We start from the raw sequence: 27,413 nt of genomic DNA, 5'->3' as shown, positions 1-27,413 counted from the left end.
TTGGATTTCTTTATTGAATTTTTGTTTGGATGACCTATCTATGGATGATAATGGAGTGTTAAAGTCTCCCACAACCACTGTGTTGGCGTTTATATATGCTTTTAGGTCTTTCAGGGTGTCCTTGATGAAATTGGGTGTGATGACATTGGGTGCATACAGATTGACAATTATTATTTCCTTTTGGTCTATTTCCCCTTTTATTAGTATGGAATGTCCTTCTTTATCTCGTTTGATCAATGTAGGTTTGAAGTCTACTTTGTCAGAGATAGGTATTGCTACTCCTGCCTGTTTTGGGGGGCCATTGGCTTGGTAAATCTTCTTCCAGCCTTTCATCCTAAGCCTATGCTTATTTCTGTCAGTGACATGGGTCTCCTGTAAGCAACAAATTGTTGGATCTTCCTTTTTAATCCATTTTGTCAAGTGGTGCCTTTTGATGGGTGAATTAAGTCTGTTAAAATGAAGCATTAGTACTGATAGGTATGTGGTGATTCCTGTCATTTAGTTGTCTTAGTTGTTTGAAGGTTTGAATGTGTGTACCTAAGTTGAGGTTACTCTCTACTTTCTTGCTTTTTCTTTTCCTGTGGTTTTGTGCTGCCTGTCTTTTCTTGGTTAAGTTGGGTTTCACTTTCTGTGTGCAGAATCTCTTGCAGAATCTTTTGTAGTGGTGGCTTTGTGGTCACATATTGTTTTAGTTTCTGCTTATCCTGGAAGACTTTTATTGCTCCATCTATTTTGAATGATAGCTTTGCTGGGTAGAGTATCCTGGGGTTGAAGTTATTTTCATTCAGTGCCCGGAAGATCTCACCCCAAGCTCTTCTTGCTTTTAATGTTTCTGTTGAGAAGTCTGCTGTGATTTTGATGGGTTTACCTTTGTATGTTACTTGTTTTTTCTCTCTTACACCCTTCAATATTCTTTCCTTAGTTTCTGAACTTGTTGTTTTAATAATGACATGTCGTGGAGTAGTTCTATTTTGATCTGGTCTGTTTGGTGTCCTGGAGGCCTCTTGCATCTGTATGGGAATATCTTTCTCTAGATTTGGGAAATATTCTGTTATTATTTTGTTGAATAGATTACGCATTCCCTTCGTTTGCACCTCTTCTCCTTCTTCGATGCCCATGATTCTCAAGTTTGGTCTTTTGATGGAGTTGGTGAGTTCTTTCATTTTCTTTTCACAGGTCTTGAGTTGTTTAATTAATAGTTCTTCAGTTTTTCCTTTAATTACCATTTCATCTTCAAGTTCTGAGATTCTGTCTTCTGTTTGTTCTATTCTGCTGGATTGGCTTCCATTTTGTTTTGCAGTTCTGTTTCATCTTTTTTCTGAGGTTTTCCATATCCTGGCTGTTTTCCTCTTTAATGTTGTCTATTTTTGTCCTGATCTACAACATTAAAGTTCATTTATCTGTTTATTCATCATCTTCTCTGTTTCACTTTGGTGTTTATACAGTGCTTCTATGGTTTCCTTTATTTCTTCTTTTGCTTTTTCAAATTCTCTATTTTTGTTGTCTCGGAATTTCTTGAGTGTCTCCTGTACATTTTGGTTGACCCTATCCAGTATCATCTCTATAAAATTCTCATTGAGTACTTGTAGTATGTCTTCTTTTAAATTATTCTTGTGGGCTTCATTGGGTCCTTTGGCATAGTTTATCTTCATTTTGTTGGAGTCTGGATCTGAGTTTCTGTTTTCTACATTCCCGTCTGGTTCCTGTACTAATTTTTTGCTGTGGGGAAACTGGTTTCCCTGTTTTTTCTGTCTTCCCGTCATTGTCTTTGGTGTTGTTACTGTCCCTGTACTGTGTGCAATTAAGTATTTTCTACCTTGTAATAATAACAATGGTAATATTTAGAATGGAAGTGTGAGCTTAGATGGAAAGCAAGAAGTAAAGAAAAGGGGAAAACAAATACACAGACGAGGGAGAAAGCAGAACAAGGTTTCAGACAAGAAAGTTTCAAAGGTATAAACAGGGAGCGTTAGTGTACTAATTGACAGTAAGCTGAACAGACATTAGAGGGACAGAGATAGGATTGAAAATCAAAAATAAAAAAAATTAAGATAAGAATAAAAATAAAAAATAAGTAAAGAAATATCTATATATTAAAAATGAATTAAAATAAAATGGAAAATAAAAAATAAAAAAAAAAACCAAAAGACCCTCCATGTTCAAATGCAATGAAGTTCCCGTTTTAATAATTTGGGTGTCTGTCTCAGTCTCCAATCCTGGAGATGGTGCCTCAGATGTTGTTCTGTAGTTGTCTCATCAAAGGAGACGCATAAAGTAGAACAAAACTACACACACACACACACACACAACCCCCCCTAGTGTCCCAAGTTCAAATGCAATACAGTTTCAGTAAGTGTTTCCGCTTGCAGGTGTAATTTGGTTGTTCTCTCATCAAAGGTAGGGAGAAAAAGAAAAAAAAGAGTCTGGAGACAGTTCTGAGAATGATATCTACATCTGTGGCTTGCCTGCTCACTGCTGTCAGCCTGCTGTTGCTGGAGGCGTTATTTATGCAGATCTGTGGGGTGAGATTAGCACTCATCTGGCCCCGCAGGCTTTGTTTGTTCAGAGTTCTCCTGTGTGGGAGCCTCTGCTACAGGCTTTCCCCTTTCCAAGCACTGGGAAAGGTGACACTGCACCCGCGTTGTCAGGCCTGCATGTTTATTTACAGTTCATGTGGGAGGTGGGTCTTCCCCCCTCTCCTGTGAAGTTTTCCTCCCACTGCCAATTTCACAAGCTTTCCTGCTCCTGCTTACTGGGTGGTGCTGCTGCTCCTGCCAGCCTCCATGTTTGTTTACAGTTCACGTGGGAAGTGGGTCTTCCCTCCTCTCCTGTGGAGTTTTCCTCCCTCCGCCACTCTCACAAGCTTTCCCACTCCTGGTTGCTGGGTGCGCGCCCTGCCCCTGATCCCGCCAGAGGCTCTCCAGTCCATCCGGCTTGTTTATTTACAGTCCCAGGAAGGGTTCCCTTCCTCCAATCTTCAGTGCTCAGGACACCCCACCCTCTTTCCTGTGTGTCTTATTTGTTCTTATTGCTTATTACTCAGTTTCTCTTTTTTCCCCGGGTGGAGGTCAGTCTGTCCAGGGGTTTATGCTGCTCTGGTCCTGGCTTGTCTGTGGGAGTACCGTGGTACTGCAAAGCTCACCTGGTCCGCATCCTCCCAAGCTGTCTGGGCGCTGGCAACTGGCAGCCCAGGGGCCCTCTTGGTTTCTCTGGTTAACATGAAGTTGAGATTCTCTGCGCTGGCTGGAGGTGTGGAGGGGTCAAAGTTATGCCTCTTCTCAGTGATTATGCCTGCAAAGTGTGTCTCTGGCATCTCTCCAAGATTTCACTATAGGAGGCTCGCTTTCTGCTTCCTCCCTCTAGCTGCCATCTTGGAATTCTCTAATCTTAATTTTTTAATTCTCACAGAACTAATGAAAAAGAAAATTGTGAAACACTGTCAATTGTTTATGTACTTTGTATATGTGTTTGACTGTTAGAAATCAAGACAATCTGAATCACCAATTTTATTTGTTGGTGTAGACCTTATTTGAGTTGGTGAGGTCTTGCAGACTTACCAACCAATCATGGCTAGTGTAGCTATACAGGTATAGATGTTTTGATTTAGCCTGGTGCATGAGTTTTTGCAAGTTCCATTATACATTTGTTCCTCTCAGAAGAAATATTGATGAAATGTGTCCAATATAATTAAAAATGGATTCATAATAAAAATACCAATTCAATGAACATAACTAATAACACTGTGAGTTCATATAATTACTTTTTAAATGGTCTAAAGATCTGATAGAAAAAAAGAGCTTGCTATCATATTACACTGTTTCATAAATCTACATTTACAGAAAATTCATACAGCAATTCTAAAGGGAGGAGAGAGTTGAAGGGAGATAAAAAGAAATGACAAAATGATCTAGAGGTAAGAGTTTTGCTTTTAAGGATTAGGTCATGTGTTAGTAAGCTTTCTAATACTGTAAAATATACTTGAGACAATAATCAATATATGAAGGAAAAATGTTTACTTTTGCTCCCTGTTTTAGAGGACATGATCCACTGGCCTCATTGCTTTTGGTCTATGGCTGCACATTCTGGCAGAAATACATGGAGGAATAAAACCACTAATTTCATGGCTGGGACACAAGAGGGAGAGGAAGAAAGGCTAGGATTCTTTATTCCCTTCAAGGGCATGCTTTCAGTGACTGAAGACCTTCCAGTAGACAACAGCATGTCCCAATAGTGTTACTCTGGGGAACAAGACTTTAACAGGGGCTTTCAGGGTTCATTCCAGCTCTACACTATAACAGGCCTTACAATAGGTTGTTCTGCTTTTCATGTATTTCTGTATGTAATGTGTGCTAAGCACTGTGGCATGCACCAAGGATATAATACTTGCTACAAAACAGCCCTTTGTCATTCAAGTAAATCAAAAGTGTTAGGGAATGTACATCTAAGCAATGGCCTCTAAGTATAATGAAAGTTGTACTTACAAAAACCAAACAACAAATGCTGGTTAGGATTCAAGGGTAAAGGAACCCTTACTCACTCCTGTTTGGAATGTAAATTAGTCTAATGACTACTGCAATCAGTGTGGAGTTCCTAAAAAATTTTAAAATATGACTTCTGTATGATCCAGCCACACCATATCTGGGTATATGCCTAAGAGAATCAAAGTTATCTTACTATAGAGATACTTGCATACACAGATGAAACACAGCACCATTCATAATAGCCAGAATATGGAATCAGCCTAGGTGCCCATCCATGGGTAAATGGATGAAGAAAATGTGGTTTATATAAACAACAATTTTAGTCAGCCAAAAAGAAGAATGAAATTATGTTGTTCACGGGAATACTGACAGAGCTGGGAATCAGTATGTTAAGTTAAATAAGTGAGTTCCACAAAGACAAGTATTGCATTTTGTCTCTTCTATGTGAAATCCAGGGGGTGGAAAGGACATGAAAGTAAACATTTTAAAAGGGGGGTCTACTAGTGATGTGGATGAAGAAAAAGAAAAGGGAGAGGGGACTAAAAAGAGCAATAGAGACATGAATAAATCAAAGTACATTATATACATGTTTGGAAATGTCATAATGAAACTCCTTACTTTGGACAATTAATATATGCTAAAAAATGAACACCTGTGAATAGTAAGCAAAAATAAATAAACCTTGTTGCTTAGTGCTTCCAGAAAAGTCTTCTAAAAAAATAGAAGTTTGATCTGATTAGTAAAAGTGAATAGGAGTTGCTAGGATAACTTTGATGAATAAAGAAGGTGTAAGAATATGGGAGAAAGATTAATCATAACGTGAGTAGACATGTAAAATAATGAAAAATCTGGTGTAGCATAGCAGTACAGGTATAGACCTTTTGATTTAATCCAGTGCATGTGTTTTTTCCTCAAGTTCCATTATACAGTCTGCTCCTCTCACAAGATGTATTGATGTGGTTTGCAAATATTTTCACAGTCTGTAGGCTGCCTTTTCATTTTGTTGATTGTTTCCTTTGCTGTACAAAAGTTTTTAGTTTGTTATAGCACCATTTATTTATTTTTGCTTTTGTAATTTGAACTTTTGCTGTCATCCCTAAAACACTGCAAAAGCTGAAGTCAGAGATTTTCTTTTTCTATATTCTTTTCTACAACTTGTAGGTTTTTATGTTTTCATGTCTTAACATTTAGGTATTTCATCCATTTTCAGTTGATTTTTGTATATGGTATAAGATAGGGTCCAAATTTATTCTTTTCTCTGTGGAAATTCAGTTTTGCCAGTACCATTTATTTAAGAGACTATTCCTTTCCTTATTGTGCCCTCTACCTTGCTGAAAATTAATTGACCCTAGATGCTTGGATTTATTCCTGAACTTGCTATTCTGTTCCATTGTTCTGAGTTTCTTTCTGTCAGAACCATATTTACTATTTTGATTACTATAGCTTTGTAATATAATTTTAAATTAAGAAATGTGATGCCTCCAACTTTATTTTTCTTTCTCAATACTGCTTTGATTGTTTGGTTTTGTGGCTTCATATGAATTTTAGGTTTTTTTTCTATGTTTGTGAAAAAAATGCCATCAGAATTTTGATAGGGATTACATTAAGTCTGTATATCACTTTGACTAGTGTGTTAGCTAATTTTTTATTGCCATTAGCACAGTCTAGGTGAGTTATAAAGAAAGTCCATGTAGTTATAAAGAAAAAGGGTTAATTTTGGCTCATGGTTCTAGAAGTAGAATTTGAGAGGCTAAGTCCAATGATGGCAATCTTGCAGGCAGAGTCCCAAAGAACAACAGTGCACCACAGGACAAGATACAGAATTTGTGCCTGGTCTCTCTCCTTCTTAGAAAGCTGCCAGGATTCAATCGTGGGAGCTTCACCCTTATTACTTATCTAAATCTAATCACTTATACCTTGTAAATAGCTCATAATGGAAATTCAATTTCAACTGATGAAGGTATGGAGACGTTCAAACCATATCTGAGCCACAGCAGGAAGTCTGGGTATTTTAACAATATTAATTCTCATCTGGAAACATGGGGATCATTTCTTGAATCTTCTGCAATTTATTTTTATCCATTTATTTGTATCTTCTGCAAGTTTTTGCAATAATGTTTTTATAGATTTCAGTGTACAGCTCTTTCACTGCCTTGGTTCAATTCCTTCCTTTCTTTGTTCCTTAGTTCATTCATTCGTCCATTCCTTCCTTCCTTCCCTTCCTTCTTTCTTTTGATGCTATTGTGAATGGAAGTGTTTTCTTGATTTCTTTCATGTGGGGCATTAGTTGTGTGTCAAAATGCTATTGATGTTTTAGACATGGCCCCAGAAGTCAGCGATTCCAGAGAATAATTATCAACACCTCACCAAGATGGAGAGGGTGAGGAGACAGTGTGTCCTTCTCTGCTATGACCTTATCATTGCCATTGGCAGTGTGGCCTTAGGTCCCAGTGGTAATGGCTAAAGCTTCCTATTCATTAACTCTCTGATAACAAACACTCAGAAGAGCATTCAGTGTTTTGATCCACAGGAAGGGTTGAGAGATGTGGGCTATACATGTACTGCTTTAATTCAAAGTTAGACTAAATAATTTCAAGAGTGATACATGAAGGAACTCATTACCTACTTTTGTATTATTTACCATAAATAAGAGTGTTATTTTAAAGATTTATTTTATTTTATTTATTTTGTGGTACTGAGGCTTGAACTTAGGGCCTACACCTTGAACCACTTGAGGAACTATTTGCCCAGGCTGGCTTTGAACTACAATCCTCCTGATCTCCATCTCCTGAGTAGCTAGGATTATAGGTATGAGCCACCAGTGCCCAGCAAGATCTTAATTAGCTTAATTTTCAATTCTGGAGTTCAGCCACACTTCATTCCATAAAGTATAAAAGTCATTCCTGATCATTAATTACTAGGAAAATATTGTTTGTGCCATTCCAAAACCCAGGCTTCTTAATTCTTTCACCATTATTAACATGAGCATTGACAAATTATAGAACAGAGGTGCTCATTGACTAGCTTAGGCAACTTTGTCCCTTTTGACTGTGGTGGTAACACTCAAGTAGAGGAATCTAAGAGCTGTTTGACATCTGGGTCCACTTAAAATCCAGACTTAGCAGGAACTTCTCTATATTATTAAATTGAAGTCTCTTTGCTTTTCAGTAGATACTTTTTTGGCAGTACTGGGGTTTGAATTCATGACCTTACATTTGCAAGGTAGGTGCTTTACCACCTGAGACATTCCCCATCCCTGCTTTTTGGTGTTTAATGAATTACTTTCTTCTGCAATCAGTTCTTTGTGTGATATCTTGGTTCACTGCTGTTGGTGGGATGCTTTCCTTTTATGTGCCACAGAACAAAAAACTAGTTTTGCATAACTTTCTTATACTTTAAAGTTTAATTCCAAATTGGTTAAAACTCTAAGAGAGAAAATTCATCCTACTGGCTTAGTACAGGTAAATAGGTGTCAGATTAAAATAAAGAAGACTGTGAGTACAGTTATAGTCTTAAGGTTCTTATGAAACAAGTGACACCTGATTTTGATTTCCATGTGTCTTTAAACATAACTTACTGAGGGAAGAAGTAGCAAAACTGTCTTTGTTTCTCCTCATGCATACTTTTCAGTCATTACCTTGAACACTTTCTCAAGAAAATGCAGCTGTTTTTGTTTGGGATTTTTTATAAAACTACTGATTATGCATGCTGGTTTTGTATCCTACAACTTTCCTGAATTCACTTATAAGTGTTAAAGTGTGTGTGTGCGTGTGTGTGTGTATGTGAAATGTTTGAAATATGTAAAAATAGAGATAATCTTACTTCATCCTTTCTAATTTGGATACATTTTATTTATTTATCTAGTTTAACTGCTCTTGCTAGTAATTGCACTACTATGATGGATAGAGGTGGTTAAGAGTGAGCTTCCCTTCCTTTGTCAGATCTTAGTACAAAGCTGTTGATTGTACCCCATCGATTTTAGCTCTGGTTTTTTTTCATAAAATGGCTTGTCCTATGCTAAAGAACATTTCTTCTATACTAAACCAAGAGGTTTTTTTTAATTGTTTTATTATTCATATGTGCACACAAGGCTTGGGTCATTTCTCCCCCTGCCCCCCCTCCCTTACCACCCACTCTGCCCCCTCCCTCTCCCCCCCACCCCCTCAATACCCAGCAGAAACTATTTTGCCCTTATCTCTAATGTTGTTGTAGAGAGAGTATAAGCAGTAATAGAAAGGAACAAGTGTTTTTGGTGGTTGAGATAAAGATAGGTATACAGGGAGTTGACTCACATTAATTTCCTGTGCATGTGTGTTACCTTCTAGGTTAACTCTTTTTGATCTAACCTTTTCTCTAGTTCCTGGTCCCCTTTTCCTATTGGCCTCAGTTGCTTTTAAGGTATCTGCTTTAGTTTCTCTGCGTTATGGGCAACAAATGCTAGCTAGTTTTTTAGGTGTCTTACCTATCCTCACCCCTCCCTTGTGTGCTAAAGCTTTTATCATGTGCTCAAAGTCCAATCCCCTTGTTGTGTTTGCCCTTGATCTAATGTCCACATATGAGAGAGAACATATGATTTTTGGTCATTTGGGCAAGGCTAACCTCACTCAGAATGATGTTCTCCATTTCCATCCATTTACCAGTGAATGATAACATTTCGTTCTTCTTCATGGCTGCATAAATTTCCATTGTATATAGATACCACATTTTCTTGATCCATTCGTCAGTGGTGGGGCATCTTGGATGTTTCCATAACTTGGCTATTGTGAATAGTGCTGCAATAAACATGGGTGTGCAGGTGCCTCTGGAGTAACCTGTGTCACAGTCTTTTGGGTATATCCCCAAGAGTGGTATTGCTGGATCAAATGGTAGATCAATGTTTAGCTTTTTAAGTAGCCTCCAAATTTTTTTCCAGAGTGGTTGTACTAGTTTACATTCCCACCAACAGTGTAAAAGTGTTCCTTTTTACCATGCATCCTCGCCAACACCTGTTGGTGATGGTGTTGCTGATGATGGCTATTCTAACAGGGGTGAGGTGGAATCTTAGTGTGGTTTTAATTTGCATTTCCTTTATTGCTAGAGATGGTGAGCATTTTTTCATGTGTTTTTTGGCCATTTGAATTTCTTCTTTTGAGAAAGTTCCATTTAGTTCACTTGCCCATTTCTTTCTTGGTTCATTAGTTTTGGGAGAATTTAGTTTTTTAAGTTCTGGTTATCAGTCCTTTGTCTGATGTGTAGCTGGCAAATATTTTCTCCCACTCTGTGGGTGTTCTCTTCAGTTTAGAGACCATTTCTTTTGAAGAACAGAAGCTTTTTAGTTTTATGAGGTCCCATTAATTAATGCTATCTCTTATTTGCTGTGCTTCTGGAGTTTCGTTGATAAAGTTCTTACCTATACCTACTAACTCCAGAGTATTTCCTACTCTTTCCTGTATCAACTTTAGAGTTTGTGGTCTGATATTAAAATCCTTGATCAATTTTGAGTTAATATTGGTATAGGGTGATATACATGGATCTACTTTCAGTTTTCTGCAGACTGGTAACCAGTTTTCCCAGCAGTTTTTGTTGAAGAGGCTGCTATTTCTCCAACGTATATTTTTAGCTCCTTTGTCAAAGACAAGTTGGTTATAGTTGTGTGGCTTCATATCTGGGTCCTCTATTCTGTTCCACTGGTCTTCATGTCTGTTTTTGTGTCAGTACCATGCTGTTTTTATCATTATTGCTTTGTAATATAGTTTGAAGTCAGGTATCTCATACCTCCAGCATTGTTCTTTTGACTGAGTATTGCCTTGGCTATTCGTGGCCTCTTGTGTTTCCATATAAATTTCACGGTAGATTTTTCAATAACTTTAATGAATGTCATTGGAATTTTGATGGGAATTGCATTAAACATGTAGATTACTTTGGGGAGTATCGACATTTTTACTATGTTGATTCTACCAATCCATGAGCATGGGAGATCTCTCCACTTTCTATAGTCTTCCTCAATCTTTTTCTTCAGAAGATTATAGTTTTCCTTGTAGAGGTCAGTCACATCTTTTGTTAGGTTTACACCTAGGTATTTGATTTTTTTTGAGGCTATTGTAAATGGAATTGTTTTCATACATTCTTTCTCAGTTTGATCATTGTTAGTGTATAGAAATGCTAATGATTTTTCCATGTTGATTTTATATCATGCTACCGTGCTATAGCTATTGATGGTGTCTAGGAGCTTCTGAGTAGAGTTTTTTGGGTCTTTAGGGTATAGGATCATGTCATCTGCAAATATTGATGTTTTGACAGTTTCTTTACCTATTTGTATTCCTTTTATTCCTTCTTCTTGTCTAATTGCTCTGGCTAGGAATTCCAGTACTATGTTGAATAGGAGTGAAGATAGTGGGCATCCTTGTCTGGTTCCTGATTTTAGAGGGAATGTTTTCAGTTTTTCTCTGTTAAATATAATGCTGGCTGTAGGTTTGTCATATATAGCTTTTATAATGTTGAGGTACTTTCCTTCTATTCCTAGTTTTCTTAGAGCTTTTATCATGAAATGGTGTTGGATCTTATCAAAGGCTTTTTCTGCATCTATTGAGATGATCAAGTGGTGTTTGTCTTTGCTTCTGTTAATGTGGTTTATTACATTTATTGATTTTCGTATGTTGAACCACCCCTGCATCCCTGGGATGAAGCCTACTTGGTCGTGGTGAATAATCTTTTTGATGTGTTGTTGAATTCAGTTTGCCAATATTTAGTTGAGTATTTTTGTGTCAATGTTCATTAAGGAGATTGGCCTATAGTTCTCCGTTTTGGAGGTGTCTTTGCCTGGTTTTGGGATAAGTGTAATACTGGCTTCATAAAATGTGTTAGGCAGTTTTCCTTCCCTTTCTATTTCGTGGAACAGTTTAAGGAGGGTTGGTATCAGTTCTTCTTTAAAGGTCTGCTAGAATTCAGCAGAGAATCCATGAGGTCCTGGACTTTTCTTTTTGGGGAGACTCTTGATTGCTGCTTCAATTTCATGTTGTGTTATAGGTCTATTCAGGTGATTAATTTCCTCTTGGTTCAGTTTTGGATGATCATATGTATCTAGAAATCTGTCCATTTCTTTAAGATTTTCAAATTTATTTGAATATAGGTTCTCAAAGTAGTCTCTGATGATTTCCTGGACTTCCATGGTGCTTGTTGTCATCTCCCCTTTTGCATTTCTGATTCTACTAATTTGGGTTTTTTTTCTCCTCATTTTAGTCAGGTTTGCCAGGGGTCTATCCATCTTGTTTATTTTTTTAAAGAACCAACTTTTTGTTTCATTAATTCTTTGTATGTCCTTTTTGGTTTCTATTTCGTTGATTTCAGCTCTTATTTTTATTATTTCTCTCCTATTTGTTTGGGGATTTGCTTGTTCTTGTTTTTCTAGAAGTTTGAGATGTATCATTAGGTCATTGATTTGGGATCTTTCAGCCTTTTTAATATATGCACTCGTGGCTATAAACTTTCCTCTCAGGACTGCCTTTGATGTGTCCCATAGGTTCTGGTAGGTGTGTTTTCATTTTCATTGACTTCCAGGAACTTTTTAATTTCCTCTTTTATTTCATCGATGATCCATTGTTCATTAAGTAATGAGTTATTTAGTTTTCAGCTGTTTGCACGTTTTTTGTCTTTACTTTTGTTGTTGAGTTCTACTTTTACTGCATTGTGATCAGATAGTTTGCCCGGTATAATTTCTATTTTCTTATATTTGCTGAGGCTTGCTTTGTGCCCTAGGATATGATCTATTTTGGAGAAGGTTCCATGGGCTGCTGAGAAGAATGTATATTGTGTAGAAGTTGGATGAAATGTTCTGTAGACATCAAGTAGGTCCATTTGATCTATTGTATATTTTAGATCTAGGATTTCTTTATTGATTTTTTGCTTGGATGACCTATCTATTGATGATAATGAGGTGTTAAAGTCTCCCACAACCACTGTGTTGGCATTAATATATGCTTTTAGGTCTTTCAGGTATGTTTGATGAAACTGTATGAGAATAGATTTGTCTAGATTGGGAAATTTTCTCTTATTATTTTGTTGAATATATTATGCATTCCCTTAAGTATTTTCTAGCTTGTAGTAATAACAATGGTAATATTTAGAATGGAACGGTGAAAGGAGATGGAAAGCAAGAAGTTAAAGAAAAGGGAAAAACAAATAAACAGACAAGTAGGAAAAACGTAACAAGGAATCAAACAAAAAAGTTTCAAAGGTATAAACAGGGAGTGTTAGTGTACTAATCGACAGTAAGCTGAACAGGCATTAGAGAGACAGTGAGAGGATCGAAAATAAAATATAAAAAGAATAAAGATAAGAATAGCAATAAAAATAAGTAAATGAAATATATGTATATAAATAAAATAAAACAAAATGAAAAGCAGAAAATAAAAAAATTTGAAAAATCCTCCAAGTTCAAATGCAATGAAGTTTCAGTCTTAATAATTTTGGTGTCCATCTCAGTCTCCAGTCCTGGAGATGGTGCGTCAGATGTTGTTCTGTAGTTGTCTCATCAAAGGGGACACATAAAGTAGAACAAAACTGCACAAAATAAACCCACGAAGTGTCCTAAGTTCAAATGCAATACAGTTTTATTAAGTTTTTCAGCATACAGGTGTAGTTTGGTTGTTTTCTCACCAAAGGTAGGGAGAGAGAGAAAAAAAAAAGAGTCTGGGGACAGTTCTGTGAATGGCTATCTGCAGCTGTGGCTTGCCTGCCTGCTGCTGTCAGCCTGCTGTTGCTGGAGGCGTTATTTATGCACATCTCAGGGGTGAGCCTAGCACTCACCTGGCCCTGCAGGCTTTATTTACTCAGAGTTCTCCTGTGCATGAGCCTCTGCTACAAGCTTTGCCCTTTCCAAGCACACTGGGGGAGGTGACACTGCACCCGCTTTCTCAGGCCTGCGTGTTTCCTTACAGCTCCTGTGGGAAGTGGATCTTCCCCCCTCTCCTGTTGAGTTTTCCTCCCATTGCCACTTTTACAAGCTTTCCCACTCCTGATTACTGGGCAATGCTGCTGCTCCTGCCAGCTGCCGTGTTTGTTTACAGCTCACATGGGAGGTGGGTCTTCCCTCCTCTCCTGTGGAGTTTTCCTCCCTCCGCCACTCTCACAAGCTTTCCCGCTCCTGATTGCTGGTCATGTGCCCCTGCTCCTGCCAGAGCCTCTCTGGCCTGGCCAGACTTGTTTACTTACAGTTCCGGGAAGGATTCCCTTCCCCCAATCTTCTGTGCTCAGTGCACCCCACACTCTTTCACAAGTGTTTTTATTGTTCTTATTACTTATTACTCAGTTTCTCTTTTTTTTCCCCTGGGTGAATGTTGGTCTGTCAATGGGGCTATGCTGCTCTAGCTCAGGGTTGTCTGTGGGAATGCCACAGTACCGCCAAGCTCACCTTGTCCATGTCTTCCCAAGCCATCTGGGCGTGGGAGACTGGCGGCCTGGGGGCTCTCCTGGTTTCTCCGTTTAACATGAAGTGGAGATGCTCTGAGGTGGCTGGAGGTGTGAAGGGGTCAAAGTTTTGCTTCTTCTTGGTGGTTTTACCTGCAAGGTTTGTCTCCAGCGTCTCTCCAAGATTTCACTTTAGGAGGCATGCTTTCTGCTTCCTCCCTCTAGCCACCATCAAACCAAAAGTTTTAAATCAAGAAAAAAATGCTTTACATTATTGAATGCTTTCTCTGTGTCAATTGAGATGATAATTGACTTTAATGCTGCACCTTTTTGATGGGTCTTGAATTTAATTTGGTAGTATTTTATTGTATATTCTTACATCAATGTTCATAAAAAATATTAACCAGTAGTTTCCTTCTCTTGTAGTATCTTTGTGGTGAGGTGATACTGGACTTGAGAATTGTTTTGAAAATATATCTTCTACTTTATTTAATTGGAAGAGGTTAAGAAGTATTAGTAATAATTCTTTGAAATTTTGGTAGAATTAATTCATAAAGGCATCTGATCCTGGGTTCTTATTCTTTGGAAGGTTTTTAATTCTTCAGTTTCTTTGTTATTGTTCTGCCTTCTGTTTCTTTATGATTCAATCTTGAAAAGTTATATTTTCCTAAAATTTATTAATTTACTGATATGGTATCAAATTTGTTGGCATATAATTTTTCACAAACTCCTATCCTCTTTATTTCTGACACACATGTTGCAATGTTTCTACTTTTGTTTCTGATTGTTATGTATTTGAGCCTCTCTCTTTTTTTCATATTAGCAAGGGGTCTGCCAATTATTTTCAAAGAATAAATCTTGGTTTTACTGATTTTTTTCAATGGTTTTTCTGTTCTCTATTTGATTTATTTGTGTTCTAACTTCATCATTTCCTTACTCCTGCTAACTTTGGATTTAGTTTGTTCTTTTCCTACCTCCTTGAGGTGTAGTGTTAATGTATTTATCAGAAATCTTTCTTATTTTTTTAATATAGGCACCTTTTGCTATAAGCTTCCCCCTTAGAATTACTTTTGCTACATCTCATAGGATTTGTTATTTTTCCATTTGTCTTGAGAGATTTTTAAATTCCTCTTAATTTATTTGTGATCCATTGATTGTTCAGAAGCATATTATTTAATTTCTGTATATTTATGAATATTACAAGATTCCACCTGTTACTTGTGCCTGTTTTCATACTATTAGAGTAAACAAATAGGAGATAAGAGCTCAATAATCTTGAATTGATTATAACATACATTTTATCTTGGAGAACATTCCATGTATTTGGAGAAGTGTATTTTTCTGTTCTTGGATGGAAAGTTACATAAATGTTTGATGCACTCTTTCTTTCTTTTGGTTACTATTTGCGTGGATATCTTTTTCCGTCTCTCCAATTTCAGCCTGTGTGTGTTCCTAAAGTGATTTTCTTTTAGGCAGCCGAATATAGTTGAATCTTAGAATCTATTTGTTTGTTTTTGCCCATTCTGCCAGTCTATGTCTTTTTATTGGAAATTTTTAATCCATTTATTATATTTATTTTATTATATATATTATTATTATATTTGATAGGTAAGAACTTGCTTCATTATTTCGCTAATCTTTTCTGATTATTTTGTAAATCCTTTGTTCCTTTCTTCCTCTTTTGCTGTCTATCTTTGCGATTTGATGATTTTCTGTAATGCTAAGTTTTGATTCATTTTTCTTTCATGTTGTATATCTGCTATCATTTTTAATTTGTAGTTACCATGAGGCTTACATAAACTTGTTATATTTAAGAAAGACTATTCTGTGTTAATAACAACTCTTGTCACATAAAATCACCATACTTTTATGCTCTTCAATTTATAGTTTTGCTATCACAATTTATATATTATTAAATTGCATATCCTTTGATGATTCATTGTTGCTTCATACTCAAGATTTATAGCTTCATACTCAAGATTTCTGAAAGATTTACATACCATTATTACAGTAACCAGTGTTCTGAATTTGGCAGTGAATTTACCTCTACTAGAGTATTTTGTACTTATATATGTTTTCTTGGTAGTATTTATTGTTCTTTCATTTCAGGTTAAAGAAGTTCTTTAAACATGTCTTGTAATGAAGATCTAGTGGTTGCAAATTCCTTTAGATTTTCTTATCTGGGAAGACTATTTTTTCTTTATTTCTGAAGGACCCAGCTTTGCTAGGTTTAGTATTCTTTCAGTACTTTGAATACTTTGCATCTGATCCTTCCTGGCCTGCAAAGTTTCTGATGAAATTCTGCTCATAGCTTACTGAGAATTTCCTTGTAGTTCACTTAATGTTTTGTCTGGCTGATTTTATAATTCCCCTTTATTTCTAACTTTTGATATTTAGAATATAATGTGCATTTTTTTCTCAAAACCCATTTGAATATCTTTAAGCTGCATGGGTCTGGATATTCATATTTCATATAATACTTGGAGAAGTTTTCAATTATTTCTTTAAATAAGTTGTCTATAACATTAGCCATGACTTCTCCTTCTGGAACTTCCAGCATGGGGGTATTTGTTTACTAGTCAATGGACTCACATAAATCCCACAGGTTTTATTTTTAGTTCTTTTTGATTTTATCTTCTGACCTGGTTATAACAAACAACCTGTATTCAAATTCAGAGATTCTTTTTTCTGCTTGATAGTCTACTGTCAAAATTCTCAATTGCATTTTTATTTTGACCATTGAGTTTTTCTTCTTTTTTAATTTTTATTTTATTCATATGTGCATACAATGTTTGGGTCATTTCTCCCCATATATATATGCTATCTCTTAGTTCCTGTTCTGCTGGGGTGGCATTGAGAAAGTTCTTGCTTGTACCTATTAATTCAAGAGTATTTCCTAATTTTTTTTGTACCAACTTTAGAGTTTGGGGTCTGATATTAAGATCCTTGATCCATTTTGAGTTAATCTTGGTATAGGGTGATATACATGGATCTAGTTTCAGTTTTTTGCAGACTGCTAACCAGTTTTCCCAGCAGTTTTTGTTGAAGAGGCTGTCTTTTCTCCATCATATATTTTTAGCACCTTTGTCAAAGACAAGTTGGTTATAGTTGTGTGGCTTCATATCTGGGTCCTCTATTCTGTTCCACTGGTCTTCATGTCTGTTTTTGTGCCAGTACCATGCTGTTTTGATCATTATTGCTTTGTAATATAGTTTGAAGTCAGGTATTGTGATACCTCCAGCATTGTTCTTTTGACTGAGTATTGCCTTGGCTATTCGTGGCCTCTTGTGTTTACATATAAATTTCACGGTAGATTTTTCAATCTCTTTAATGAATGTCATTGGAATTTTGATGGGAATTGCATTAAGCATGTAGATTACTTTGGGGAGTATAGACATTTTTACTATGTTGATTCTAACAATCTGTGAGCATGGGTGATCTCTCCAGTTTCTATAGTCTTCCTCAATCTCTTTCTTCAAAAGTTTATAGTTTTCCTTGTAGAGGCTGTTCACATCCTTTGTTAGGTTTACACCTAGGTATTTGATTTTTTTTGAGGCTATTGTAAATGGAATTGTTTTCATACATTCTTTTTCAGTTTGGTCATTGTTAGTGTATAGAAATGCTAATGATTTTTCTATGTTGATTTTATATCTTGCTACCTTGCATAGCTATTGATGGTGTCTAGGAACTTCTGAGTAGAGTTTTTTGGGTCTTTAAGGTATAGGATCATATTGTTTGCAAATAGGAATATTTTGACAGTTTCTTTACCTATTTGTATTCCTTTTATTCCTTCCTCTTGCCTAATTGCTCTGGCTAGGTGTTCCAGTACTATAAGTGGAAATAGTGGGCATCCTTGTCTGGTTCCTGATTTTAGAGGGAATGGTTTCAGTTTTTCTCCATTAAGTATAATGCTGGCTGTAGGTTTCTCATATATAGCTTTTATAATGTTGAGGTACTTTCCTTCTATTCCTAGTTTTCTTAGAGCTTTTATCATGAAATGGTGTTGGATCTTATCAAAGGCTTTTTCTGCATCTATTGAGATGATCAAGTGGTGTTTGTCTTTGCTTCTGTTAATGTGGTTTATTACATTTATTGATTTTTGTATGTTGAACCACCCCTGCATCCCTGGGATGAAGCCTACTTGGTCGTGGTGAATAATCTTTTTGATGTGTTGTTGAATTCAGTTTGCCATTATTTTGTTGAGGATTTTTGCGTCAATGTTCATGAAGGAGATTGGCCTCTAGTTCTCCTTTTTGGAGGTGTCTTTGCCTGGTTTTGGGATAAGTGCAATACTGGCTTCATAAAATGTGTTAGGCAGTTTTCCTTCCCTTTCTATTTCATTGAATAGTTTAAGGAAGGTTGGTATCAGTTCTTCTTTAATGGTCTGATAGAATTCAAGAGAGCATCCATGAGGTCCTGGAGTTGTCTTTTTGGGGAGACTCTTGATTGCTGCTTCAATTTCATTTTGTGTTATAGATCTACTCAAGTGATTAATTTCCTCTTGGTTCAGTTTTGGATGATCATATGTATCTAGAAATCTGTCCATTTCTTTAAGATTTTTGAATTTGTTTGAATATAGGTTCTCAAAGTAGTCTCTGATGATTTCCTGGACTTTATGGTGTTTGTTGTTATCTCCCCTTTTGCATTCCTGATTTTACTGATTTGGGTTTTTACTCTCCTCATTTTAGTCAGGTTTGCCAGTGCCCTGTCGATCTTGTTTATTTTTTCAAAGAACCAAGTTTTTGTTTCATTAATTTTTTGTATGTTCTTTTTGTTTTCTATTTCATTGATTTCAGCTCTTATTTTTATTATTTTTCTCCTTCTACTTGTTTTGGGATTTGCTTGTTCTTGTTTCTCTAGAAGTTTGAAATGTATCATTAGGTCATTGATTTGGGATCTTTCAGCCTTTTTAATATATGCACTCATGGCTATAAACGTTCCTCTTAGGACTGCCTTTGATGTGTCCCATAGGTTCCAGTAAGTTCTGTACTCATTTTCATTGTCTTCCAGGAACTTTTTAATTTCCTCTTTCTTTCATCAATGGCCCATTGTTCATTAAGTAATGAGTTATTCAGTTTCCAGCTGTTTGTGTGTTTTTTGTCTTTACTTTTGTTGTTGAGTTTTAGTTTTATTACATTGTGATCAGAAAGAATGCATGGTATAATTTCTATTTTCTTATATTTGCTGAGTCTTGCTTTGTGCCCTAAGATATGATTTATTTGGAGATGGATCCATGGGCTGCTGAGAAGAATGTATATTGTGTAGAAGTTGGATGAAATGTTCTGTAGACATCAAGTAGGTCCATTTCATCTATTGTATATTTCAGATCTAGGATTTCTTTATTTATTTTTTGTTTGGATGACCTATCTATTGATGATAATGGGGTGCTAAAGTCTCCCAGACCACTGTGTTGAAGTTAATACATGCTTTTAAGTCCTTTAGGATATATTTGATAAAATTGGGTGCATTGATATTGGGTGCATATAGGTTGATAATTGTTATTTCCTTTTGGTCTATTTCCCCTTTTATTAGTATGGAATGTCCTTCTTTATCTAGTTTGATCAATGTAGGTTTGAAGTCTACTTTGTCAGAGATAAGTATTGCTACTCCTGCCTGTTTTTGGAGGCCATTGGCTTGGTGAGTCTTCTTCCAGGCTTTCATCCTAAGCCTATGCTTATTTCTGTCAGTGAGATGGGTCTCCTGTAAGCAACAAATTGTTGGATCTTCCCTTTTAATCCATTTTGTCAAGTGGTGCCTTTTGATGGGTGAATTAGGTCTGTTAATGTTAAGTGTTAGTACTGATAGGTATGTGGTGATTCCTGTCATTTAGTTGTCTTAGTTGTTTGAAGGTTTGATTGTATGCACCTAAGTTGTGGCTACTCTCTACTTTCTTGCTTTTTCTTTTCCTGTGGTTTGGTGCTTCCTGCCCTTTCATTGTTAGTTGGGTTTCACTTTCTGTGTGCAGAATCCCTTGAAGAATCTTTTGTAGTGGTGGCTTTTTGGTCACATATTGTTTTAGTTTCTGCTTATCATGGAAGTCTTTTATTGGTCCATCTATTTTGAATGATAGCTTTGCTGGGTAGAGATTCCTAGGTTTGAAGTTATTTTCATTCAGTGCCCGGAAGATCTCACCCCAAGCTCTTCTTGCTTTTTGTGTTTCTGTTGGGAAGTCTGCTGTGGTTTTGATGGGTTTACCTTTGTATGTTAATTGGTTTTTTCTCTCTTAGAGTCTTCAATATTCTTTCTTGGGTCTCTGTATTTGTTGTTTTAATGATAATATGCTTGGGGTAGATATATTTTGGTCTGGTCTGTTTGGTGTTCTGGAGGCCTCTTGCATCTGTATTAGAATAGATTTGTGTAGATTGGGACATTTTCTGTTATTATTTTGTTGAATATATTATGCATTCTCTTTGCTTGCACCTCTTCTCCTTCTTCACTGCCCATGATTCTCAGGTTTGGTCTTTTGATGGAGTCAGTGAGTTCTTCATTTTCTTTTTACAGGTCTTGAGTTGTTTAACTAATAGTTCTTAAGTTTTTCCTTTAATTTCCATTTCATCTTCGAGTTCTGAGAGTCTTTCTTCTGTTTGTTCTATTCTGCTGGATTTACCTTCCATTTTGTTTTGCAATTCTGTTTCATTCTTTTTTCTGAGGTTTTCCATATCCTGAGTCCCTTCCTCTTTAATGTTGTCTATTTTCATCTTGAGTTCATTTATTTCTTTATTAATCATGTTCTTTGTTTCATTTTGTTGTTTATACAGTGCTTCTATGGTTTCTTTTATTTCTTCTTGTGCTTTTTCAAATTCTTTATTTTTATTTTCTTGGAATTTCTTGAGTGTCTCCTGTACATTTTGGTTGACTATATCCAGTATCATCTCTATAAAATTCTCAGTGATTACCTGTAGTATTTCTTCTTTTAGATTATTCTTGTGGGCTTCATTGGGTTCTTTGGCATAGTTTATCTTCATTCTGTTGGAGTCTGGATCTCAATATCTCTCTGCTGTGGGGAAACTGGTTTCCCTGTTTTTTCTATCTTCCCATCATTGCTCTTGGTGTTGTTATTGTCCCTGTACTGTGTGCAATTAAGTATTTTCTAGCTTGTAATAATAACAATGTTTACATTTAGAATGAAAGGGTGAGAGTAGATGGAAAGCAAGGAAGTTAAAGAAAGAGGGAAAAACAAGTAAACAAACAATAAAAAGCAAAGCAAACAAACAAAAAAGTTTGAAAGATATAAACAGGGAGAGATAGTGTAATAATTAACAGTAAGCTGAATAAGCATTAGAGAGATAGAGAGAGGATTGAGAAAAAAATTAAATAAAAATTAATAAAAAAATAAAAATAAAAAAATAAAAAAATCTCCAAGTTCAAATGCAATAAAGTTTCAGTCTTAATTATTTTGGTGTTAGTCCCTCAGCCTCCAATCCTGGAGATGGTGTCTTAAAAGTAGTTCTGTCATTGTCTCATCAAAGGGGAAAAAAACCAAACCAAACCAAACCAAAACACCAGAAGTGTCCCAAGTTCCAATGCAATATAGTTTCAGTAAGTTTTTCAGCTCTCAGGTGTAGTTCGGTTGTTGTTTCATCAAAGGTAAGGAGAAAAACAAAGAATCTGTAGACAGGACTGTGAATGGCTATCTGAGGCTGCAGCTCCCCTGCCTGCTACTGTTAGCCTGCTGTTGCTGGAGGCTTTATTTATGCAGATCTCAGGAGTGACCTTAACACTCACCTTGCCCCATAGGCTTTGTTTACTTAGAGTTCTCCTGGGTGTGACCACCACTGCTATAAGCTTTCTCCTTTCCAAGCACACTGGGAGAGTTGATACTGCACCCACTTTTCTAGGTGGGCATGTTTATTTACAGTTCATGTGGGAAGTGGGCCTTCCCCCCTTTCCTGTGTAGTTTTCCTCCCACTGCCACTTTCACAAGCTTTCCTGCTCCTGATTTCTGCTGGACGTGTGCCACTACTCCTGCCTTCTCTGGCCAGCTTGTTTATTTACAGTTCTGTGAGGGATTCCCCTTCCCCTCTTTGGTGCTCAGGGCACCCCACCCTCTTTGCTACATGTCTTTTTTGTTGTTATTGCTTATTATTCAGTTTTTTTTTTCTTTTTTCCCTGGATGGGGGTCAGTTGTCCAGGGGGCTATGGTGATCTGGCCAACAGTTGTCTGTGGGAGTACTGCGTGCCTCTTAGCTCACCTTGTGGTCCACGTATTCCCAAGCTGTTTGGGCCCTGCTGTCTGGTGGTGGTGCATGAGCCCTCCTGGTTTCTCCATTTAACATGAAGTGGAGATGCTATGTGCAGGCTGGAGGTGTGAAAGAGTCAAAGTTTTGCCTCTTCTTGGTGGTTTTTCCTGTAAGGTGTATCTCCAGCATCTCTCCAAGGTTTTACTCTAGGAGGCACTCTTTCTGCTTCCTCCCTCTAGCTGCCATCTTGGAATCTCTGAGTTCTTCAACTCCAAAATTTCAGTTAGGTTTATATTTAAATTAAAATTTTTCTAAACTGATACATAAAAACATAAAAGATGTACATATTAATTGGTTTCAATATATGCTTACATATTAATTAAGCACATATGTATATATGTTAACCAATCTATCTCTTCAAATATTAGTTATTCCATTGCGGTAAAAATATTCAGAATCTTTTCTGGTGAATTTTTGTGATGTATAGTGTGCATTTTTTGGTCTATATTAATCATAGTAAGCAATGGCATGCCAGAACTTCTTATTTCTATCTAATTGTAACTAGTAACCATTCATAAACTTTTCCCTATCCTTCCCTATCCTCTACTTTCCCTAGTCTCTTATAATCTTATAAGAGACTTTTCCCTAGTCTCTTATAGTAGTCTACTAAAAATGTCTGCAAGATCTACATTTTAAATTGTATGAGTGAGATCATGAGGTGCTTGTCTTTCTTGTTGTGTCTGATATACTTGTCCTGACTTGTTTCTCTTACTATAGTGATCTCTACTTTCATCTGTGTTGTTGCAAATGACAAGACTTCATTCTTTTCAGAGTTGAATTGTATTCTATTGAGTATGTGTCATACATTTTATTTATCCAGCCATCAGTTTATGGACAATTGAGTTGCTTCCAAGTGTTAGCTATTATGAATGGTACTGCAGTGAACATATGAATGCAGAAGTCTCTTTGACATAGTGATTTCATTTTCCATCCAATAATGAGATTGTGGATTACATGGTAATTCTGTTTTCAATTTTTTTGAAATATCTCAATGCTGTTTTCCATAATGGTGATGTTAATTTACATTCTCACCAACAATGTGTAAGGATTCCCTCTTCTCGACATCCTCACCAGCACTTGTAATACTGTGTATTGTGATAATAGATATTCTTATTGGCATAAGGTGATTTCTCATAGCAGTCTTGATTTTCATTTCTCTCAAGATTAGCTAGTTGAGTATTTTTCTCTTGTACTTGTTGGTCATTTGTATGTCTTCTGAGAAATATCTATTTATGTCATTTAAATTGATTTACTTGTTTTTTGGTGTTGAGTTTGTTCAGTTTCTTATGTATTTTGTCAGACATATAATTTTCTAATATTTTCTTTCATTCTATGGACTGCCTCTTCTCTATGTTATTTACTGTATAGAGGCTTTTCAGTTTGTCATAACTCCATTTGTTTATTTTTGTGTTTGTTTCCTGCACTTTTGGGTCTTGTCCAAAAGATCCAGGCCCATTCAATGTTCTGAAGCTTTACCTTTTCTTAATTTTAATTCTTACATTTCAGTTTTTAACCCATTTTGAGTCCATTTTTATGTGTGGTGGGGGATAGGGCCCTAGTTTCCTTATGCTGCATGTCGCTATCCATTTTTCCCAGCACCATTCATTGAAGGCTGCCCATTCTGCAATGCATAGTATTAGCACCTTTGTCAAAAAGCTGATGGTTGTAGATGGGTTTATGATATTTATCACTTTATTGAATTTCTCCTTCAGGTCATAAATTGTTCTCATGATTTCATTAAGTTTTCTATTTGTATTCTCTTCTATCTCACTGAGTTTCTTTAAGAATATAACTTTGAATTCTTTTTTAGGTAATTTGTAAATTTCAAGTTATTTGGAGTCAGCAACCAAAGAATTATTGTGTTACTTTTCTGGTGTCACATTTCCTTGCTTTTTCATTTTCTTATGTCAGTGCATTAATTCCTGTATATTTGATGGAATGATTACCTCCTTCAATTTTGTAATGTAGTTTTAATAAGGAAAGACTTTCACCTGCAGATAAGTTCTAAGACAGAATTCTATTGTGGGCAGGGTGCACTACCTATCTGTTATGGGTAGGTGCAGTAGTATAGTCTACATTTGGTTTCTTCATTCATGATCAGCTGTGACTGCCAGTGTCTCAGTGGCCTAGTCTACAAAAGTTTGTGGCACAATAAGTTGTCAGGGCTCTCATTGACAAAGGGTTTAAATATGCTCTGTTCTCATTTTTCTCACAGTGGAGAGACTTAGCAGAGGGTGTCCCTCTTGATGTCATTTTCTGACAAAAGATACAAACATCTGCAGTAGTGTTGTACTCCAGAACACAAGTACACAGAGTATCTCAGTGTCTTGTTGAACTACAGAAACATCTGAGATGTGGGCATAGGTCACTCTCTTTAAGCATGGGTGGATGCAGCTCTCCCAACTAGCTGATAAGACTTTCAGGCATGCTTCAGTAGCTTGGGCCCAGGGGGCACGATTGTAGTTATGACTCTGATCCTGGGAGTCATGGACAGCACAGTCATGGATACAGGAATGGATATGTGTCATCACTTATCTTGCTATGACTGGTAGTTGTAGATTAAACATTTGTAGAAAAGCTTATAGCAACTCTAGATGATGTTTTATTCCTCAAGAGAAATATTTATTCTCTCCTCTGCCTGTTAGCTAGAGCAGGGTATATACACCACTAAAATGTGTGAGAATTTCAATGTTAAGATCAGTATTCCTAAGATATAGGACTTAACAAGTCCCACTTGAGATCCTGGAGTGCTTATTAAGGTCTCTCTTTCTTTCTTTCTTTTTTTTCTTTTTAGATAACTTTTTTTTTCTTTTATTATTCATATGTGCATACAAGGCTTGGTTCATTTCTCCCCCCTGCCCCCACCCCCTCTCTTACCACCCACTCTGCCCCTCCCTCTCCCCCCCACCCCCTCAATAGCTCTCTCTTTCTTGATGGTCCTAAATTCCAATTTTGATATTTAGTACCAATGAAATGCTAAAAAGCCTTTCCTGTTTAGTACACAAAAGATCTTTATTCTTAAAAGGCAAATGTTTAGTACTCATTGAGTGCTTTTATTCACCTTTTAGATCTATCAGGCACTTTCTAGTTCACTGTAGAATTTACCATTCCATATTGTTTTTTATACAACTAGGTTCATTCACTTTAATTATATGCATGATCTCTCTCTGAAATCGAGGACCACCATTGGATATTCTGTACTTTAGGCTCATCAGAGGAAGAAGCTTCTGTGGTTATAAAGAGATTTGTGTTAGATGTAAAGTGAAGCCCTGCTTAAGAATTGGCAAGTGCTTCAACAGGAAATCTACTTAGTTGTTGACTTACATTTTCATGTTCCCTTCTTTTGGGAATCCTGATCCCTTTCATATCAACAACATTGGCAACCTCAAATTTCAATTTTGTTTTCATGGTCCTCTGAAATTGCCAAAAATACTCTGCTTACTATCTGCTTTTCTATAACTGCCTCATGCTTTTTTGGCTTCTCAACTTCCTCTTTTGCCAAAATTTGGAAAATTTCCCTAGCAGAAAAGTGATATTCTGTATATACAACTCATCTCAATGCATGTCCCTTTTCTGAAGTGTTGGCCTCACAATTCCTAGATGCAAGTTCATTTTTAATGTGTCTTCAGAAAAATCTCAATGTGTGTGTGTGTGTGTGTGTGTGTGTGTGTTATTTGGATTTTTAGTTGCTGTCAGTGAAGCATGCTACTCTATTATAGATTGAAGCAAAAAAATTTTTGCTGCGTGTTTAGTTTAGAAATTGGTATACTGCACTTCAAAGTTAATATTTTCAGAATTTCTTTCTTTCCACTAAATATGCCTTTTTCAAGACACACAATCTTCACCACTTCATATTGTCTTTCACCCTTCCAGTTTCACTCATTCCTGTTACTTGCATGCCCCATTGTAATAATTGTATTTGGTATCTCTTGGGGTCTACTAAAAGAACAGTATATTCTCTATTCTTCAAGCTATGGTAGAGAAGAGGATCTTCAATGGCAGTAAATGGGATTTTTGTTAACATACCATTGCTCTGCTGTGGGCATTTTTTCAGGACAGTGAGGAACTTCTAGGATATATTATAAATAGACTACATGCTCCATCCATGTATAGGGATTGGGAATGATTGAAAATTCACCTGGGTGGATTTGAGGACTACAGTTTCATTACCTTTTGGTAAAATGATTAAAAAACACCAAAAGTTCATGTGTAAAACTCATTCTGGTATTTGTTATAAATGTTCATGGTTTTTTCAATAATTTTTAGCCAATATTTGTTGCATATCTACTATGTACTAGCCTTGTTTTTAGGCACTCAGAATCAGTTAAAAACCTTGGTCTTAGTATGGTAATAAGTGAAAAAAATGCATAAATATGACAATTTCAGATAATTTACATACTCTTAATAGGCAGAATAATTGACTTTAAAGATATCCATGTTCTAATGACTGGAGTCAATGACTATGCTGCTTTACATGACAAAAGAAACATTTTAGATGTCACTAAGGTTAAAAACCCAAAGACAGGGAGATAATCATGCACTGATCTAGTGGTCCCAAACCTAATATGAGTATTTAAAAGGTGAGAACCTTTCCTGGCTGCTGTCAAATGGAGGTATGACTACAGAAGTATCAGAGAGAAGCAATGCTGCAGGATTTCAAGATGGAGGAGAGGGACCAAGAACTAAGGCTTGTGTATGCACTTGAGAAACTGGAAAGGGGAAGAGTGTGGATTCACATCTAAAACCTAAGGGGAAAAAAGCATCTTGCTTGTGGCTTGATTTTAGCCCAGTACGATACTTCGACTTATGACCTACAGAATTGTGCTGCTTAAGCTGCTAGGTTTGTTGTAATTTGTCACAAAGCAATATAAGGCTTATAAAATATTATGAAGAAAATAGTATAGATTAGTGATATAAAGACTGCTGGTGGTGGTGAGGTGGCCCTACTGGCTAAGGTGATGATGGAAAATTGTCCAAAGAAGAAACATGAAGTCTAAGTCATAGGACAATGTTGGGAACATTTATCACAGTGGACTTAAAAGATAGCAGTGTAACTGAAAGTCAGTTAAAAAGCAAGGGCTGTGTCTGTGGGTGTGTGTGTTGGGTGGCAGGAGTAGAGGACCAGGACTGGATAACAAATGACATAGTAGAACCAAGCAGTTGGCAGGTCATGCAGGCCATTGTTGGTCCTGATAGAAAGTTTGGATTGTATTCTCATTCTGTTTAAAGAGTTTTAGCAGGAAATGTTATGATTTTTTTGAACCCTTGAGCAGACAACCTTGTTTATTAACTTTATGAAGAAATTTAA

The sequence above is a fragment of the Castor canadensis genome, chromosome 6, assembly GCF_047511655.1.
Source record: "Castor canadensis chromosome 6, mCasCan1.hap1v2, whole genome shotgun sequence".
Taxonomy (NCBI): domain Eukaryota; kingdom Metazoa; phylum Chordata; class Mammalia; order Rodentia; family Castoridae; genus Castor; species Castor canadensis.
The sequence above is the reverse complement of the archived record's forward strand: the minus strand, read 5'-3'. Positions refer to the sequence as shown.